The 5,983-nt window shown below is 39.8% G+C and overlaps 2 non-coding genes across 2 annotated transcripts; one reads left to right on the plus strand and one right to left on the minus strand.

The window, feature by feature from the left end:
• Nucleotides 1-2,499: 2,499 nt before the first annotated feature.
• Nucleotides 2,500-2,603, plus strand: LOC125094568 (U6 spliceosomal RNA). Its single transcript, XR_007125585.1, has one exon. It is a non-coding gene; the product is annotated as a U6 spliceosomal RNA (small nuclear RNA).
• Nucleotides 2,604-5,130: 2,527 nt separating this feature from the next.
• LOC125094615 (small nucleolar RNA SNORD45) lies at nt 5,131-5,220 on the minus strand. The gene has a single exon (XR_007125624.1). It is a non-coding gene; the product is annotated as a small nucleolar RNA SNORD45 (small nucleolar RNA).
• Nucleotides 5,221-5,983: the final 763 nt, after the last annotated feature.

Below are 5,983 nucleotides of genomic sequence, written 5' to 3' on the forward strand. Positions count from 1 at the left end.
CAATATATGGATTCAATGCAATCCTTGTCAAAACCCCAAAGGCTTTTCGCTGAAATGGAAAATCTTACACTTTAGATGGTATTGCAAGAGCCCCCTAATATATTGCCAAAATCATATTGAAAAAGAATAAAATAGTAAGTGAAATACAGGATAAAAATGTTGTTTGTTAAATTTGACCAGGCTATGCTGCTCTAATACGTAAACCCTGACCTCTCAATGGCTTAGCACCACAAAGTTTATGTCTTGTCTTGTGATGTCCAGGACTGAAACTGTGGCTCCACTGAGTGAGTCCAAGATCCATACCCTCTCTGACCTTGTTTGTTTTTTTTTTTTAAGATTATTTATTTATTTGACAGTCAGAGAGCACAAGTAGGCAGAGCTGCAGGCAGAGGGAGAGGGAGAAGCAGGCTCTCCGCTGAGCAGGGAGCCTGATGTGGGGCTCGATCCCAGAATCCTGGGATCATGACCTGAGCCGAAGGCAGGCAGTCAACCAACTGAGTCACCCAGGCACCTTTATCCTCTGACTTGTGACAGCACCATCAGAGAGTTGTCTTAGAGAGGTCAAGAGAGCACTATGACCTGTTTCCAAGGAGGATGATGACTTGCTCCCAAGATTACAGCATGGAAAAGTAAGGGAGGAGATATAACTATACAGAGTAGAGAAGCTTACAAACACTAGGAAGATGAGCAAGGGTCCTATCATCCAGTGATGTGCCATGTTGATACCAAGTACCCTTGATATGATGTGATAAGAATGGCACCTTCAGCCCTATGGTCTTCCCTAAATCCACTGCTCTAGTCCAACTATAGGAACAGAAAATGAACTGAAACTGAGGTACATTTCCCCCAAATACCTGACATAATATTCCTCAAAACTGTCTGAGAAAGTCTAAGAAACTCACAGACCAGAGGAACCTAAGGTTACAGATGATTAAATAATGTGGTATCATAGATGGGATCCTGGAACAGAAAAAGGGCAGCAGGGAAAAACCCATAAAATCTGCATAAAATGTGGAGTTTAATTAATAATGCATAAATAAAAAAAATAATGCATAAATACTGGTTCATTTATTGTGACAGAGGTACTAGAGTAATGTAGGGAAACTGAGTATGGAGTATGTGAGTACTCTCTGTAGTATCCGTGCAACTTTGCTTAGTATCTAAAATTATGCGAAAACCAAAAAATTACTTAAATATATGAAGGAGAGAGCATTGTGATGGCCTGTGGCTCTTCATGCCAGGCAGAAAGTAGCACTCACCATGTCTGCACTTACTTTGTTGGCTAGAAGTAGTAACACAGCCCCACTTATTTGCAAAGCGGTTGGGATCACTGGGAGTCATCTTGGAGGTAGGCTATCACCCTGTGGAAGAAAAAGAGAAAGAAAAAGGAAAGAAAGGAAGCAAATAGTCTGTGGGGAGTTCCTCATATGAAGTGCACTCAGTCTGGCCAGAATGGGGGTGGGTGGCAGAAAACTAACAAACCAACCAAACACCCTGGTCTCTTAAGAATGCAAAAATGTCTAGTCCACAGGACAACTCTGCACCTCAAACACCCTCCAGCTCCTACTACCTCAGGTGCTACTGGGGGCATCAGCTCCTAAGAGTCTGGAAGGCAAGGGGTGGCTAGCCAAGTTGTGATTGGCAATGGTCATCGGGGGCTTCCGCGCCTCGGCTCCCAGTGTGACAGGAGGAGGAGGTCAATCTTGGTTTTGGAGACCACCAGCAAGATGAGGGCCAGAAAGAGGGAAAGACATCATGTGTGAACAGAGAAGTTGTCCTCTTCTCCCAAGACCCAGCGCCTAGGGACTTGGCTGTGTAGGGTCAGCTCGGTGAGCACGGGGTTCCCCGAGAGGGCGTGTCAGTTGTCCTGCAGAGCTCTCACTGAGATACAGCTACACTCGCTGTTCCTGTTTCCTCACAGACCTGATGACGACTGTCCTGTCCAACCGCTGTCGCTCTTGCATCCATCAGTTATAGAAGCTAAGTGCTTCCTCTTCCTGGCTTATCTGCCCCTCACTCTGCCAACCCAGGGAGCAGCCCCCAGCAGATCACACTGAAATTGCCAAGCAAGTTCAAGTCAGAAGTAGCACAAGGAAAAGACAGGAAGAGAAATACTATCAGGTTCCCACCCCTTTTTTGTTGAAAGGCCTAGAGCATTTATGTCTGCACTGTAGTCTCCGACTGGGCTCACATGTTCTGTAGAACAAGATGCCTCAAAGATAAAGCAATAGCCATGTAAAGGAGAAAAACGTTAAAGCTAGAGAAGATAGCTGAATATTAGAGGGAGAGATTAGATTCTGGTTTTGAGCAATGGATGTTCTTATTGGAAAGTAACTAGCTACAGCCTAGAAAGTCTTAAAGTACAAAGAATAGGATACTAGACACAAATTAATTGATAACAAAACTTTCAGACCACGCTTTCATACTCAAATCTCTAATATATTGAGATAGCAGATTTGCAATTACTAATTAATTAATATTGAAAGTATCCACAACAGGGTGCACATTTTGGCAGCACATATACTAAAACTGGAAGGATATGGAGATTAGCATGGCCCCCATGCAAGGATGACAGGTAAATTCATGAAGCGTTCTATTTTCTGTGTAGTTCCCCAGCATCCTGCCCCTCTTTGAAGATTAGGACACACACACACACACACACACACACACACACGCATGCATTCACAACAGGTATTAAATGACACAAACTCCAGGGCTTTTTCATTTTAATTAAAGAATGATGATTACAGACTTTCATCACAACATGTGGCTCAGAAAACATCAATTCAAGATAAATCTGATTCTAGATCCTATAACAGCACAATCTGATCTTACCATTTTTAAGGAGAGAAGAGACATTGGGATTTCAAAAGACGCCACAGAATTACAATCCAAAATAGATCCTGTCACGATGGCATTACTAGGTGGAAGAGATGAAAGACAAAACCAAACAGGATATAAAAGTTGCTAAGAATCCCAGTAAAAGGAGGAAGATGCCATCGTGACAGGATTCAGGCTATAGAATTCAGTTACAGAACTGGGATACTTTTGCTGCAGGGGTTCCAGTAGTTAAAGGTGCAATTCTTTTTCCACAAAAGTAAAATCCAGTAGGACTGGCATTCTTCTGAACTATGAAATTGGCACAGTTTAATTTTATAATTTGAATGCCTAGTCTTATATCTATTCAAGTGATATTTTACCAAAATACTTAAACCTTATGTCATACTGGGTATGATTCCTAATCTCTTATAATCTGTATAAGTAATAGATTACGAACAATGAACTATTTAAAAACTACTGTGCATTCTGCTTTATTTTCTTATTTTACATATATAGGAGAGTAAGTACATTCAGTATAACTCAACCAGTGTGCAGTCTTTAAAATTCTGAATTCTGTGTTTACCACTTGTAAGTGGAAGAAAGATTTTTGTGTGTGTGATTTTTTTTCAAGTGACATCTTTAAGGTGTAGAAAGAAAAAAACGCGTGAACTCGTTGTTTTATAGTTAATGAAAATACTTCTCAAAAGTGATAATGGAATGCCTACAAAAGTAAAACTGAGGGAATTCATTGCTATTCTTATACTACAAGGAATGGTAATCAAAGTTCTTCAGAACAAGCCAGAAATGTGTATCTACACAAAGAAACGAAGTACATAAAAAATGGAATCAATGAAGGTAATAGCTCTAAAAGATGACTGCTGCTTACAGCAATAATACTAACAAATGTATTAGTCTGTTTCTAGCATATATGTATGACCCTAAAAGCATAAAGGATTAACGAGAGAAGTTGATAATATACTTTTATAGGGGCTATCCCTTTCCCTTCCTGAAAAGGAAATGTTAATATTATTTGAAGATGACCTCAGATTATTTTATTTATTTATTTATTTTTTAAAATTTTAAAAAGATTTTGTTTATTTATTTGACAGACAGAGATCACAAGTAGACAGAGAGAGGCAGGCAGAGAGAGAGGGAGAAGCAGGCTCCCCACTGAGCAGAGAGCCCAATGCAGGGCTCGATCTCAAGACCTTGAGATCATGACCCGAGCTGAAAGCAGAGGCTCTAACCCACTGAGCCACATGTACGCTATAAACCATGGTGAAAAAATCAAACCTAAAGCAAGCAGTAGAGTATAATAAAAACTATTATTTTTTTGGAAATTGCAAATGAAAGGTTTAATTTCAGAAACTGAGTTCACCATTTATAAATACACTAAAACATAGTCAATGTAAATACAGATTAATAATAGGTACTTTTTTTTAAAAAACAAAATAACTTTTCTAAAAGGTCATGGCAAATGAATGGCTTGTTTCATCCAGAATATTTAATTGGTTGAAAGTAGGAAAATGAACCCTTTCCTTGATGTTGGAGCAAAAATTCTGAAGACAGGTCATTGTTAGAAGAATGCCAACTGATGCTTCCTTCTGCTGTTCTTGAATTTTTTTTTTAATTTTTAAAATTTTTTATAAACATATACTGTATTTTTATCTCCAGGGGTACAGGTCTGTGAACTGCCAAGTTTACACACTTCACAGCACTCACCATAGCACATACCCTCCCCAATGTCCATAACCCCACCCCGCTTCTCCCTCCCCTCCTCCCCCCAGCAACCCTCAGTTTGTTTTGTGAGATTAAGAGTCACTTATGGTTTGTCTCCCTCCCGATCCCATCTTGTTTCATTTATTCTTTTCTTACCCCCCAAACCCCCTATGTTGCATCTCCACTTCCTCATATCAGGGAGATCATATGATAGTTGTCTTTCTCCGATTGACTTATTTCACTAAGCATGATACCCTCTAGTTCCATCCACGTTGTCGCAAATGGCAAGATTTCATTTCTTTTGATGGCTGCATAGTATTCCATTGTGTATATATATACCACATCTTCTTTATCCATTCATCTGTTGATGGACATCTAGGTTCTTTCCATTGTTTGGCTATTGTAGACATTGCTGCTATAAACATTTGGGTGCACGTGCCCCTTCGGATCACTACATTTGTATCTTTAGGGTAAATACCCAGTAGTGCAATTGCTGGGTCATAGGGTAGCTCTATTTTCAACTTTTTGAGGAACCTCCATGCTGTTTTCCAGAGCGGTTGCACCAGCTTACATTCCCACCAACAGTGTAGGAGGGTTTCCCTTTCTCTGCATCCTCGCCAGCATCTTAAAGTAGTAGTAATCAGCTTTGGATTCAGAATACATGCCAGCTCATCATTGACCTGTTCTTGAATTTTAAAGCACTTCAGTGATGGCTGAATCTTCCCTATTATATATATATTAAAAAAAAAAAAATCTAAACGCCTAAGGCTATTCTTACAACTGCAATATAACAATCTCCTCCCTGTTAATGAGCCAACTCTTCTAAAAAGAATTTTATACATAATTTGATCAAATTGGGGTCAGTGGGGTCAGTGCACAAATTTCAAAAGATAGCTTCCTCGTGTGGAGACAGCAGGTCCGAGGCTGGGGGCATCCTCGGCAGGACTGTGAACAGGCTCCTTGTGTGTGGGCTGGACAGCATGTGTCTGGGGGCTCATGGTCACGGTTGGGGCCTCTGCGTTGAGTCAACCACATAAAAGCTGAACACAGAAGCACAGACCCAGAATGCTCTCTTAACCAAATTACTACATAACTAACATTCCAGGACACATCTAAGTTTAGTTTCATCTTCAAATACGAATAAACACTTATATTCCAGAATATTCTTTGTATTTGACATACTTTAGAGCCTGCAGTTAAAAACTGCTCAGCCAGGATTTCTTGAACTCCACCTCCTATTTACAGATTTCATTAAATAGCCACAAAAGCTGTTCTGTTGAATTAAAGCAATTTTAACTAAAATACAGTACCTGATTTGTGGTTTTTACATAATTGAATAAAAAGCCTACGTAATAAAATTGTTTACATCTCCTCTGCCATTCTAGTGAAACAAATTAGTAACCCCCAACTTTAAAAAAAAACTTTACAGTTATGAATGAAACCC

The sequence above is a fragment of the Lutra lutra genome, chromosome 2 (genome assembly GCF_902655055.1).
Source record: "Lutra lutra chromosome 2, mLutLut1.2, whole genome shotgun sequence".
NCBI classification, from domain to species: Eukaryota; Metazoa; Chordata; class Mammalia; order Carnivora; family Mustelidae; genus Lutra; species Lutra lutra.